This window comes from Sciurus carolinensis, chromosome 3 (assembly GCF_902686445.1).
Source record: "Sciurus carolinensis chromosome 3, mSciCar1.2, whole genome shotgun sequence".
Lineage (NCBI taxonomy): Eukaryota > Metazoa > Chordata > Mammalia > Rodentia > Sciuridae > Sciurus > Sciurus carolinensis.
In genome coordinates, this window is record NC_062215.1 from 135,760,846 (window position 1) to 135,776,713 (window position 15,868).

General features: G+C 33.7%; 1 protein-coding gene across 3 annotated transcripts in view; it reads right to left on the bottom strand.

Annotated features, from left to right (window-relative positions):
- Positions 1 to 15,868, bottom strand: part of Tfpi (tissue factor pathway inhibitor) — a 73,061-nt gene that overhangs the window by 39,316 nt on the left and 17,877 nt on the right. The window lies entirely within an intron of this gene.

Sequence of the window (15,868 nt, forward strand, 5' to 3'; positions counted from 1 at the left end):
TGAATCCCTTATCAGGTGTATAATCCAAAAATATGCTCTTGCTTTTTTGCTTCTCAGCCATGAGGTGAATAGTTTTGCCCTGCCACACACCCCTGCAGTGATGGAGTACTTTGCCCAAAGCAACAGGGCCAACTGATCATGGACTGAAGCCTCTAGAACTCTCTGCTTTTGATAATGATGACAAAGGTTGAGTAGGTATCAACAAAACCAATCTTTTCGAACACTAGACCTACTGCCAGAGACCCCTGAGGGAGATGGAAATCTTACTGCACCTCAGACATGAGAACACCCCAAAATCAATGAAATTATTCGAATGTCAAATATCAAGCAAATGAAAGATATATATAAATTATAGAACCTCAGAGAAACAGATCAGCAACAACTGTATTTCCTATTTTCATTACAAGTTCCTCAGAAGATTAACATATCTCCATTTAACTAATGTTCTGCACTGTGAGTTCAAACCTTCAATCCTGCTATTTACTCAGCATTGTGTGTGATCTCAAGGTCAGGCAGGTTATTTAGTCTTAGGATGTTATATATTGAAAAAAGTTTCACTAAGGCATAGTTATATTTATTCATATTTAACATAATACAGACAAACCTGAAAACACTTTCATGGTAAAAATGCATTAGTCAGAGCCCTCTTCATCTTCCCTATCCCATTACTCCTTCTTCTTATAGACAATAAATCAAATTGGTATATTTTCTTCCAGCATTTTTATATGCTCTCACGTACATGCATACTTTTATTTATTATACATGAAAATAGGATGATGAGCATTATGTAAGTTTCTATAAAAACTCATAAGAGATCTTATGAGATCTCTTATAAAAATTTTGCTGAGTCACATTCCCAGTCCTCTTTTGTATTTTATTTAATGACAGGGTTTTGCTAAGTTGCTTAGGGCCTCATCAAGTTGCTGAGGTTGGCATTGAACTCACAATCCTCCTGCCTCAGTCTCTCAAGTCACTGGGGTTACAGGTGTGCACCACTGTACCTCGCCCATTTATTTCTACTTTTATAGATAGCAGAGCTAAATGTGGAGGGAGTTCTACAGATATCCTGAAGGGATGTATATTCAGCATAATAAAAATGCCCATACAGACCTAAGTGAACCGGAACATATCCCTTGTTCACGGACAAGAAGATTAACATCAAGATGGTGAATGCCCCGATTTGATCTGCAGAGTCAGTGCAATCCTTACCAAGTCCCCAGAAATTTTTGTTTTTGTTTTTCTTTTTAAAGAAGTTGACAAGGTAGTCCTAAAATTCATGTGGAAATTCAAGAGATCAAGGATAACCAAGACAGTCTTACAAACAAAGTTGGAAGATTCGCCTTGATTTCAAAACTTAGCTAAAAGTTCTAGTAATCAAGACAGTATGACACTGACATAGGAGTGACATGTACATTAATGGAAGAGAATCCAGAGTCAATATAAATATGTATGTTTATGGTCATCTGAGCTTTGACAAGCTTTGCGGGGACAGAATAGTCTGCCACAAATAATGCTGGGACAACTGGATAGGCACATATCAAATAATGAGATTGGACCCCTCCCATTACTATACACAAAATTAACTCAAAATAGAACAATGATCCAAATTTAAGAATAAAACTTGTAATATGTCTCAAAAATATAGGACTCAATCTTTGTGATCTTGTGTTAGGCAAAGTCTTTTAGACATGACACCAAAAGCAAAATAGCAAAGGAAAGAAATCAGTTGGATTCAATCAAGGTTAGAAACTTGTCCTACAAAGAAAGGAAAAACAGAAACTTAAAGAGAGAGAAAATAATTTAAAATTATGTAGATATGACAAGGTACTTATAACTATAATATAGACAACCTTTTCTATCAACAATTAATGGTAAATAGAAAATATTTGGAAAAAATCTCTCATAACATTTACAGACTTTTATTTCTTGTCATTATTTCCTTAGGAATCTGCATAAGAACTGATTACATGGCATTTATGTCATATTAGGTATTATAAGTAATATAGAGATTATTTAAAGTACATGGGAGGATATATAAAGATGATATGAAAACACCGTGACATTTTACATGAAGGATTTGAGCGTCTGCCAATTTTGGTATCTTCAGAGGTCCCAAAACTAATCCCTCACAGATATAGAGGGATGATTATACATGTAGAATTCTTATTACAACTCAATGATATAAAGATTAGTAGCCCGATTTAAAAAAATATGGGAAAAAGAACGGACATCTCCCTATAGAAAATATTCAAATAAACTATCAGAATATGAAAAGATGCTTGACATCATTAGTAGGGGAGCGAAAATCAGAATGATAAGAAAGCACTTCACACACACTACAATGGCTGTGATAAAAAAAAAGGCAGATAACAAACATTGGTGAAGATTCCACTTTTAAGTGATTATACTGCTAAAAACCATTGAGTTGTACTCTTTAAATGGGTGAGTTACATGTTAAGTGAATTATGTCTCAAAAAAGTCATTTAAAAAGTAAAAAAAATGGAAAGAAAGAATATATGTCCCTCATTTAATAGCTAGTCTTCTTCTATTAATTATTGTTTCCTTTGTAGAAAATTTTAGTGTGAGTAGTTTTTCTTCTCTATTTTTGCTTTGTACCATGCTTTTTAGTCTTATATCTAAGAAATCACTGTCAGGATCAGGGTCAAGAAGGTTTTTATTTAATTCTTTTTCCAGAAGTGTTCAGTTTCACCTACTCTCTTTTGTAACCAAACTCAGAAGCGCAGAGTACAATGGTGGTTTCAGAGTCTGGAGGTTGGAAAAAAAATGTAAGTTGTACAAAGTTTCAAAGCTACAAAGTTTCAGTTATGCTAGATGAATAAATTCTAGAGGACTGCTGTACAATGTAATGCTTATTGTAAACAACAGTGTTTAAAGTTTCAAAATTTAAGTGTATATCTGAAATTAATTTTTCTTACAATAAACAGAACAGAAACTAGGAAATACATGCAACACACACACACACGCACACAACTTTGAGAGCTGTTGGATGTCTGTTACCTTGATTGTATGAATGGTTACCATGGGTGTTTCCATATATTGAAACTCATTTTATGGTCTGACTATAAAGTGTCTCCCAAAGATTCATGTGTTGAATACTTGGTCCTCAATGCAACAATATTCAAAGGTGGGGATTTGGGAAGTGATTGGATCATGGGGATTCTAACCTCATCAATGAATTAATCTGTTGAGGGATTCATAGCTAAGTGAACTATAAGGATTTAGTGTAAGGCGTAGGACATGGAGCTTCTGTGGAAGGAGTGGGTCCTTGGAGAGTACCCTTAGGAATGATATCTTGTTCCTGACCCTTTCCTCTTTCTCTGCTTCCTGGCAGCCATGAGGTGAGCAACTTTCCACTGCCAAATCCTTCTGCCATGATGGATTTGCCTCATCTCAGTCCCAAAGTAATGAAGCTGGTCAACCATGGACTGAACCCCTGAAACTGTGAGTTGAAATAAATCTTTCCCCCTTTTGGTTTTTTTCCTCAAGTATTTTGTCATAGCAATGAAAAACTGATTAACACACTCATCAGAATATACATATTAAGTATAGGCAATTATTTATATATTTTATATCTCAAAATTACTTCAAAACACAAAATGCATATATAAATCTGTGTGAAAACACATTCTTCTATATTAAGCCAAACAAGTTCTTCTTTATGTGTTTAACTCTATTCTAGAACCGATAAATCATTTTAACCTACCTTTTTGATTTATGTGTAAATTCCCACTCCAATAGTGAGAAACCAGACTCCCACCATCCACCTAGTCACTTAATAATTGTTCATTTCTCATCTGTATATATGCCAATAATAGAATTGTTAATCCATATCCTCATGAGACAAAACATTGTTAATAGCAGTGCGGTGTTTATATGCAGTTCCTTTTCCATTTACATTTACAGATCCCACAAATATCTAAAGTTATTTAGGTCAGAATTCACCCTAATAAATCCTTCAGTAAGGTAGTTTCATACATTTATAATATAGTATGATTTTCTTGTTACAGTGTGTGTTCTTCCTGGTAGTCCTATCCAGGAATGCGCAATGCTATGTATTCACCAATGTAGAATCATAGGATCAATGACTAAAAATTCCCATACATCCCCCATTCATTCATCCTTTCCTCTTTTCTGACCTCTGGTGATCAATGATCTTTTTATTTTTCTAGAGCTTTGCCTTTTTCTGAATGTTAGAGAATTGTAGCCATGTAGTATGTAGTCTTTTCAGATGGTCTTCTTTTATCAGTGATATTCATTTAAGGTTTTTCCATATCTTTCTATGTCTTAAGCTCCTTATTATTTGTGTACCACTAAACAATATTCCATTGTTTTATTTTATCACAGTTTGCTTATTTATGTATAGCTATCCATCTTGGATTCTCAAGTTTTGGTTAATTTTGACTAAAACTTCTATAAATATGTGTGCAGTGTATGTGTGGACATGTTTTCAAATCATTCAGACCAATATCCAGGAGAGCGATTGCTAGATTATATGTTAAGACTATGCTTACCTTTGTAAGAAATTGATCTACTTTCAAAATGGCTGAACCATTTTGTATTTCTATCTGCAATAAGGGGACTTGATTACCTACAATCTTGCTAGTGCTGGGTTGCTGATTTCTTAGGTTTTAGCTATCTTAAGGGGTATCTTTTTTTACTTCATTATTGTTTCAAGTCCCAATTTCCTGATGACAGTGATTAACATCTTTCCATATGCTTATTTGCTATTGTTATATCTTCTTTGTTGAGGTGTCTATTCAAATCTCTTCTCCATTTTTAAATTGGATTGTATGCTTTCTTGTTGATTTTCAAGAATTCTTTTACTATTTTGGATATATGCCTTTTATCAGATATGAGGTTTGCAAATATTTTTTATAGGTGGGTGGGGTCACATTTTTTTATATTTTTTTTCAGTGACTGTCAGGATGCAGTACTGAGTGTTCTTTGGTTTTGTGGAATTTTTTTGTCCCCCCACTTTTTTTTCCAGTCTTGCATCATATTGCATTAGTGTGCATATACTGATTTTGTAAACCACTCACTGAGTGTCACAAACAATTTGATATCTCAGAGTCCATCGGTTAGAAAGTACATTTGGATTGTTTTCTGTGATATTTTGATTCATAATTTCTTGCTTTAACATTTAGTTTTTTCTATAGATCCAAAATAACAATTTAACTTTATTTTAATTCCATTCAGTTGATATTGCGCTAGTCAGGAAACTGTAGCATGTCTTTAAAAGTACAGTTTATCAAATTTAATTATTTTTTCCAAATTTTGTAACACTTAGATAATCCAATCATCATTATTTATTTTAGGTTTCTCAGTATGGAAGTTGGTTTAATGGTGCTTATGAACTCAACAGTGGTGATGAATCATTGACTGAGTATGTTCAGAACAACAGGATTCTCGGTTAAACCTCTCTCAGGTGCAAAAGTTTTAAAAACGTTTTCAAATACCATTTGTTATACCTGATTTATCAAGTTTTGTCAAGAATGCTTCAGGTATTTAAATTTATCAACCACAAAGAACTGGTCTGTTACAAAGGAAATTTAACAGATGAGAACTGACTTAGTATCCTTAAAAACTGAAATAAATATAGGTTAATATTTCCCATAACCTTTAAAATCAAGTACAATTGTTGCACCACTATAATTAACATTCTTGGACTATTTACCTCTTCCTGATGTATTGACTGAAGAATCTTTTGGTAAAGTCCCTTTAAATTCTAATTTGGCCTCAGAAGTTGTTTAAATCAGATTAGTTTATATAAATATGTTAGTGAATAGTTGCGTGTGATAACATGTTAAACACTAGGAGAGATCTGAAAATAGAGGCAAAGTCTGGTTTCTTGAGGAATTTGTACTCAATACATTCTGAAGGATACAGAACCAAAAAACATAAAAAAACATGGTGTGATATGTGCTCTGATAAAACACAGGATATATGGAGAGAGACCAAGAAAACAATATCATAAATGGAATAACAGGATATTGCAGAGGATTAGATTGAAACTATGAATAGGGAATTATCAGCAAGCCTACACAGAAATGGAAAAGTGTAACAGACTTTTTTGAGTTATTAAGTTATATTGATTAAGTTGAGTTATATTGAGTTATATTGATTAAGTTGAGTAGTCAAACTGAAAAAAATATGAAGGACAGAAGATGGACAGATATTCTGAGTGAGTTGTGCTAGTCATACAACAAGGAACATTTAAGTAAGTATTACTTGGTGTGCATATTAGGCATACAATTATTTATGGACACATTATGTAGTTATAGCTTTTCCAAGAGGACCTCTCTGAGGGCTGTTAGAGACATGAAGTAGGAGCTTGGAGGTGGATTGCTATATCATCATCATCATGAGGCAGAATCATTTCCCCATGGGAAAGGTAGGTAGCTTACTTATTGAATAATAGGTCATTCCCAGTACCCGTTTAATTTTATCTCCTATCATTCTTTTTAGCAATTACTTGGCTTTATGGACACAATACTTTAGCTCCATTGAAGCTGAGGATTCTAAAATAAAGCAAGCTCAAGCTAGATTTAATACTTTAAAATTGCTACATCCTCTTCTGGAAACACTTTTCTACAACATACTGGAATGGCAGACTCTGTCTTTCTGTCAGGACTATGGTCAGATATCTTCTTCTCCCAAAGATTTCCTTAAGGTCTTTAAGTACAATATTTAAAAAGAAAATAATCACAAGTTTCTCTGTCACTCTCTACCTTCATAATCCACTTTTTTTTTTCTTTATTTTTTACGTTGCCATTTCATTACTGAGTTGTAGAAGTACTTTATATGTTATATAGTATAGATATAAGTTCTGGTCAAATAAATACATGTATACATTTTTAAATATATAAGATGTATACATTCATACATATGTAATATTTTCCCAGTCACCTTATCTTTTCATTTTCATGCATGTTTCTTTTGATGAACAAAAAATTTTGATTTGACAAATTTGATTTTAAAATAAATCCAGAGCAATTAGTATCATCCCACAATTGTACAGACATCACCAGAATCAATTTAAAAATATTTTGTTTTTTTAACAAAATATGTTTAACCTTAAGGAAAGCTCCATCATTCAGTAATTATTCCCTCACCCTCAATTTTGCTATCTACATATCACTAGGAAACTATTATTCTACTACTTTCTGTCTCTATGAACTGCCTGAAAATTTCATGTAAATGAAGTAATATAATAAATGTCATTTTGTTTCTGGCTTCTTTCACTTAGCCTATTTTCAAGCTTCGCTCAAGATGTGGTACATAATTGTACTTCATTTCTTTTTACGGCTCAAAATATTCTATTGTATTGATTTGTCACAATGTTTTTGTTCATTCCTCAATGAACATTTGTGCTGATACCACTTTCTGGATTTTATGAATAATGCTTCTTTGAACAGTTGTACATAGATTTTGGCATGAACATATGTTTATATTTCTCTTGAGTACATATCTAAGAGTGCAAGTGTTGAATTAAAGGTTTATTTGTTCCTTTTTCACTACTATGATGAGATAACTAAGACAAGGTAAATTTACAAGGAAAAATATTTTTGTTTGTTTTGGTTTGTTTTTTCCTCAACGATTTGAAACTTGAAAGTCCAAGATCGGGCAGTCTCATTCAATTTGTCTTTGGTGAGGACCTAGTGGTTGACTGATTGCATCATGTTAGGAGCTCAAGCAGAAGTAAAGGACTTTGTTGCCAAACAAAGCCAGAAGGAACTTCAGGAGCTGGGCTCAATCATAACAGCTTTGTATCATAAAAGCTCAGGGTCCCATGAAAGCTACCTTTATATATTTCAAGGGCATTTCTTCCAATGACCGGGGACCTCCTACTGGAACCATCTCTTAGAGGTTCCACACAATCTCCCCCCACCATCACCCTAGGGACCAAGATCCCAACACATGAACCCTTGGGGGAAAAACCCAAACCACAGCACATCATAACTCTACATTTAACACTATGAGGAACTGTTAAGACTGTTTTCCAAAGCAGCCGTACATGTTATATTCCTACCTATAATATATTTCTTTTCCTTCTTTCTTTCCTTCCTCCCTTCCTCCCTTCCTTCCTTCCTTCCTTCCTTCCTTCCTTCCTTCCTTCCTTCCTTCCTTCCTTCCTTCCTTCCTTCCTTCATTTTCTTGGTACTAGGGATTGAACATGGGGCACTTTACCACTGAGCTACATCTAAGTTGTTTTTATTTTTTATTTTGAGACAGAGCCTCTCCAGGTTGTCCAGGTTGGCCTAGAACTTGCAGTTCTCCTACTTCAGCCTCCCCAGTTACTGGTATTAAAGGTATGTGCCACTGAGTTTGACTCTTGCTTTATTGTTTGAATAAAATTACCACTATTCATATATTTGCTTACATGTTTATTGCTCTTACCACTACAGTTTTATTATTCCTGCCAGTTTCACAAAAAAAAAAAAAAAAAACAGAAATCAGAAACAAATAATGGAGTGATGCCATCAACATTTTTTTCATTTTAGTCTTTTTGCATTTGTTTTTATTCCAGTTTTCTGAATGTATGAAATATTTAAATTAAAAATTTATGTGAAAGGAACTTTCGAAAGAAAATAGAACACAAATGTAGTACATTTAACATACGTGTAGAATTTTACTTGAGTGATAGGTATTTTTCAAGTTAATTTGAGGAAAATAAGGATAACTGTTGAAATTCAAGCAATAGAGATATGTTAAGTGTGTGGGAGAGATTACTAAGGAGAGGTATGCTTAGGAAAGAGGCAATTGGGTAAAAGAAATGCATTATTTGCTTCTTCAGAATTTGTGATATGAATTTTCTAACTGAGAAACTATGTGAAAGAAAAATGATCTTTTCAAAACTAAACATGGAGCTAAAACTAGAAAGGGAAAAAAAAGAATTTTGATATTTTCACTTATTGATATGAGCTCTTTTATGGGAAGACAACTCATATCTACTATAATCCTATCCTATAAAAATTGGATAGATATCTTAGAAAACTGATGCCCAGAAAGAGAGTATAAATTCACTTAATAGAACAAGAGTTTAATGTTTGCACACACATCTCTATGACTCCAGAGTTCATGGTCACTTTCCCATACAAGGCTACCTTCTTAAGGATTGGCCAACCTTACCTCCAGTTGCCTAGGGTTGTTCTGGTTTGCTGGTGTATCACTGCCCTGGAGATGGTTATCGTCCACATGGAAACCAAGTGCATTGCATTAGTCCAAGTAACCTCCCAAGCTGTGTTCCAAGTAGTCTTTTTTGTTCTCTCTTCCTCTCTTCTTTCTTTCTTCCCTTTCTCCCTTCTCTCTCCCTGTCTCTTTGTCTTCCTTTCCTTTTTTTATGTTTGCCTAGTGGTTAAGAGGAGTCGTCTGGAGTAAGGGAGGAATTATGTTCCACTCCAAATTCATATATTGAAGTCCTAACCTCCAGGATCTCAGAAAGTGGCTATATTTGGAAGTAAGAACTTCAAAGAGGTAATTATGGATAATTTAGGCAACTGGGAGTGGACCTTAGTCTACTATTACTGTTGTCCTTATGAAAAGAGATTAGAAAATAGATGCACATGCAAAGGAAAGACCGATCATCTATAAATCAGAGAGGGCTTAGAAAAAATCAACCCTACTATCTCTTGATCTCAACTTCTAACTTCCATAACTTAGGAAACAAATTTCTGTTGTTCATTCCGCCTGTGTGTGGTAACTGTCTAGCAAACTAATACAAGCTAGACCCACAGAATTTCAAGTGATCTGTTCTGTAACTTACTAGTTATATAAATTTTACAATTTCTCTGTCACCATTTACTCATCAAATGAATATTTTACCAGATTCTACCGTATAGTGTTTTGTGAGCATTAAGTGAAAATGAATTAGACTAAGTTAACTCGATAAATGTATGCAATAATTTAACAAATGTTAGCATGATTTTATGAGTAATTCTTATTTCCTTGTTTTATATTTGTTTGTTGTAGTTTTTTGTTTGTTTTGTGCTGGAAGTCAAACCCAGATTCTCATGCATGCTAAATGCCTGCTTTACCACTAGGCTATATCCCCAGTTCCCATGTAGTTCTTGATGCCATTTTGGGTACACTGTAAAAGTAGAAGCTCATAGTCAATTCAGTGATGAGAATATTAGCTCATATTCTTAGAGGACTAAAAATATGGGAAAAATACCAGTGATTTAGAAAGAATTTAAAGTCAAGCTGAGATTCATTTTCCTTCTAAATCAGTTAGGTATGGGAATCAATAATTGGTAGACTATAAGGCGTAAAGTGAATCAGTATATGTCTCAATGTAAAATGAATGTTCCTCTAAGGGTCAAAATTCATTGGAAGGAAAATATTTTGGAAATTTTGCTTTAGTGCCTAGAAGAAAAAAAACTCAAAGGGAATGGCAATGGATATTGATATGGGTGAGAATTTATGGGATTATCCAAAGAGCAAGAAGCTCACATAGAATGAAAAAGACTAACTGTATGTTGGAATTACAGATTCTAGCCATAATATTTATGGTACATTATTTTGGGAAAGGCACAATACAACTGGTAGGCAGTTATTGGTCTATCATTATTCCTGGGATGCATACATTATTTTCTTATCTTTGAATTTATCTAGAAAAATCACATATGTATTATAAACATGGTGCTAATATACTTTAAATTTTCTGGTTCAGATTATCTTTATTTATCACACCTTGTCAAACTTATGAACATTTTATTATTAATCTCTTAAGCTCAGTGAGGACTGTGCTATGTCTAAAAGAAATAAGTATTATTTTGTCTGCTTTTTTATTTTCTACCAGTAAAAGAAAAAGGAGAAAAAAAATGGAAACAAATCAACAATAATGAAAAATATAATGTGAAGAATCCTTCCATTTTCTCCTCAGCAGCTTCAATGCTGCCATCCTGGTTGTGTTTATTACTTCCATCTACTCAATTTGGCTGGTCTCCAGGGGGTTACGCTTCTGCCCAGGAAAACCCAGCAGTCTGTCTTTATCTTTAACCCATGTGCCTTTTTCTTTCCCTTTGTCGTTTCTCATTTTGGGTGAGTTTGTGACACATGAATACCAAGGAAAATGAATGAAGAAAGTTACTGTGGTGTGGCAAGAAAGCAAACTAGGTGGTAATTCTAATTGTTTCCCATTCTCTTTTCATTTTTTTTAAGTTTACTTTTAATAAATAGTACTTTTAACTGAAAATTCCAAAATATGCACAAAAATCAGGGTCTGAAAGTGGATTTTTTGTTAAAAATATTTCTTAGTAGTCACGCTCCCCAATGGAGAATATGCATAATCTCAGGAAGAGATCTGAGAGTCAGACTTTTCTCAGGAAAAGAATATTTTCTGAAAAAATACATTGTGGGAATGCAAATGTTTGGGCACTTTCCCAGGAGAGGTCTGAGGCTGTAACTGAACATTTACCACATACCAAAGTCTAACAAGTCAGCACAGAGCCTAATTTATCCCTGTCAACTTTCCCCTGGATCCCACATTCCCTGGGCCTACAGTCATCACCATAAGCATTATTTTGGCATCAAGTTTATTTACCCATGACATAAAATTAAAATGAAGATAAAATTGTAGTTCTGGAAGTATGATATATGTGTCACATTTACTTTAAAAAATGATACCAGGAGAAGCATAAAGATATATCACTATAAAAATTATACATTATTTTTATAATGATTTACTATTTTTTCAGAGTGTTGTCTTGTCTGCTAAGCTACTGTATTGAGATAATAACACAGTGTAACCAAATCGGCAGGTACATTGAATTTATTTGAGAGATACACACTCTATTTTTTGATAATATATGTCTAGGTGGCAAGTGATAGAGGCAGAACAAGATCCTGGATTACATTAACCCAGAGCATCCTTAAAATTAAAAAAAAAAGAAAAAAGAAAAAAGAAAAAGATTTATGGGATAGAAACCAAAGTCCAATTCAGGAAAATATAATTAAAAATATATTACTTACTGATGTCTCTCAATATTTGCTTCTCTTGAAATATTTCCTTAATTATAACTTAAAAATAGGTGGTTAGGCAATATCACCAAGGAAAATACAGCATAAAAATTGGTTTCTCTTATTTGCTGATCTTAAAAGTATGATTCATTAATTGATAGAAGTTTTATTGAGATTATTAATATAAGCTTAAATTCAGTGAGTTTCCTAACTTAATCTCTATGCTCCATAGTGATTATATTTATTACTATAGAAGTAGTTCCACACACACATTCCATCCATATAGACATATAGAATGGAATTTCAGCTCAAATGTTAACATTAGCAGAGTATGTGGGTCATAAACCTAAGAAAACATGGGCTTTGCCTCTTGCACCTGGGAATAGGGTACAGAAGTTCACCTAGTAGTCTAAGCCTGAGTGAACAGACTACAACAAGGCTAAGCAAAGGAATATCCAAGGAACTTGAGAAGCTGTCAAGTATCATATTTTCTTCCCTCCCACCCCCACAAACTTTAGAGGAAATAGAAACCATATATACACACATTAGAAAAATTTTGGCTGAAAACCGCAGTTGTAAAGAGCAAATTCTATTTTAGTTGTGACCACTTTCAAGCATGTAATTGTAGTCTGAATTATCTGAGATCCATTTTCATTATACAGCTATCTGCTTATCTCCTTATTTGGATTTTATCTCCAGATGCCTTTTCCTTATCATTTCATACTTAAATTACAATTAGTCAACATATTTATAATGATCATGATGCAAATAGCAGTTTCCATTATTGGATTTTTATTATTATTTAGTTTTCCTCATTTGTTTTCTGCACTTACCTTAAGGGAATTTTATCTTATCCTAATTTTATAAAGGAAAGAGGTAGTGGTTCAAAATTTTAAAATAAATTGTCAGAAGAGAAAAGGACCTTGAAAATGGCAGTGGAGGTATATCTCATGGAAGCAAAGCCTTTAATTATCATCCTACACTATCTGATTTTTAGAAACTATCTGTGGAAGGAAATTTAAGTACTAAGTAAAATTTATATTTACACACTGATTTGATTAATGTGATTTGTTTTACTAAAAATGGCAAGAGTTTGAAAAAGGCACTAAAGTCTTGAAGGAAGTTATCATTTTACAATGGACTCATATTCCAAACCATGTTGTAGAAACAGTGTTTAGGAACTCTGAACATACAATGTTATAGAAGAAACTTATGTTGATAAGGAAGTTGGTAAAAAATTAATAAAACCCCCTCATATTTAAGGTAGGCAAGCTTCAATGAAATAGTCCAGGTTAGAGGTCTGACAAGAATGCTGAATCAGACCTGAATAGTCCAGGTTAGAGGTCTATCAAGAATGCTGATAGCAGACTTTCCTTTGCTATCACTTCCAAACCAGCCAGCATGGTTTGAGTGGATCTTCACCAGGAAAGGACACAGGGACTTTGTGTAAAAAACTCACAGAAGCTATCTTGTTCTACTGAGACTGTTAAAACAAAATATCTCAGGCTGGATGGCTAAAACAACTGAAATTTGTTTCTCAGAGTCCATAGACTAGTAAATCCTACATCCAAGTTCTGGCCAATGTGGTTCCCTGTGAAGGTTTTTTTCCTAAATTGAAAATGATGGGCTGCCTTCTCAATAAGTCATCGCATGCCCTCTCTTCTGCATGTACACATGAAAAGAAAAAGCTCTCTCTCTTCCTTTATTATAAAACCATTAATTCCATTGGATTTAGACCACAATTTATCATCTCATTTAACCTGATTACCTTCTAAAATTCTTATCTCCAAACACAGTCACACTCTGAGTTAGGGTTCCAACTTATGAGTGCTGGGGGAAAACAATTCAATCCAGAACTGTAATCTTCCCGGTCTTTAAAGGAAGTGCATTTGTAAATGTATCTCAGAAGAGATGATCACTGCTGGATGCAGTAGTGCATGCCTGAGATCCCAGCCACTTGTGAGGATGAGGCAGGAGGTTCAAAAGTTCAAGGACAGCCTCAACAAATTAGCGAGGCCCTCAGCAACTTAGTGAGAACCTGTCTCAAAAAAAAAAAAAAAAAAAAAAAAGAAATAGGGCTGTAACTCAATAGCAAAGTGCTCTTGGGCTAAATCCTGAGTAACAATAACAACAATGAAGAAGAAAAAGGAGGAGGAGGAGGAGGAGATGATCCCCAACTGTCTGTCAGTGGGATGGAGCAGGAGTTACAACAGCCCTAGCGTCTACTTTCTAATGTGGAAGTCCATTCTTTCTACACAGCGACAGACTTCCATGTTTTGTTTCTTGCAGCCTTATTAACCTTGGGCCGGGACTGGCCATGACCTATCTCATTCCTACAGAAAATACAGAACAAGAAATGCACACTCTAACAATTTTGTCCAAATTTTGAGGTTGTGTGTATTGTTGTTTCCTAAGAAGAAACAACTGTTCAAGGAAAATAACTATTCTCTACAATATTTTCTAATAGAAAGTGTCTTAAATAACTTACAATCAGAAGGAAAGGCTCAGCTGGAAAAACAAACCGGTTCCCTACAATCACTCCTCTACTATAATTACAAATCACATTGTTAGAAGAAAACACTGTTTTGAAAGTCAATTCTTGTAGCCTGAAAGATTTATTCAGAAATCTTATTTTGAAATTAGAGATTTTTTTCATAATAAAGTTTGTGTAATAAACTTCCCAAGGGTCTAAAAGCTAAATATGTAGGTTTATCACATGGTTTTAGGAAAATGAATAGTCATTAAGTTGAATATGGACTAACTTTAGCAAAGAGTGGTTTCTGTCAAAATCCCTAGTCAAAGGCCATCCTGAATCCTCCACTTTCAGGATCATGCCCTGTTTTACTGTCATGAATGAAATGGAAATACTGCTACTGTGTCGCATCTCAGCTCAGATGATGTCTTCTCAAAGTCCTTCTATGAAGACTAGAGAGACAAAATAGCTCTATGGTTGTGTTTTACTACCTTTTATGCTTTTTAAAAATCACTGTGCCTATCACTATCACATTATGTATCTATTTGTTTACCCTCTGACAATTCTATCAAATACAAGCTCTTTACATGCAGGATTTATATCTATTCTCTCTGGTACATAATAAACTCAATGAATTTGTGGAAAAATCAATGAATCAAAGAATCTGTTAAAAAAAGTTTTTTTAACAGAAAGTAAAAAGTCACTGGTGAAATATTTTCAAAAATATACCAACTAAAATTATCTGAAACTGTATGAATAAACATATTGAATCTCAATTCTAAATTAATCCTCTATTAGAGAATACAATAATTATTCAATTTCTTCCTTTCGTCAACCCTCACTGCCCATATTCTGTGTTCATAATGTCTGATTATTATCATTCCTACTGAATGGACAATAATGGAGTCACACCAGCATCTGGTCACAGCTGATTTGCTGAAGTGTGACAGTTATACAGAGTCAGTTCAACTGCTGTTCTATAGAGAGAGCTTTTGCACAGACACCCAGAGAAGTATGAAAAATGAGAATTCTCTAGAGAGGCTGTTACAGTCAGGTAGTGTCATGATACATAATTAAAATATGGAGAATTTTAATCAGCACTTTAACTAGTATACTGATCTTTTTTTAATATTTATTATAAAATGCATCAACAACAGCATAATAAATGTGTTCACAAGATTTTTTTCTATGTGTATTTTGCAACCATTTTAGTATATATAATTTTCATAGCATTGTCCATTAAAAATCTATAGTATATTCCTCTTGTGATATAATTTCTATGCTTCTATTAAGCTCATAAATCTGATGTCAATACTATTTTAATTTTTTTCCATCTTTGAAATGGAAAAAAGTTAAAAATTCTTATCAATGTAATTATCTAGAACTTGTCTGTTTTATTTGTGTTTTATGCCATTT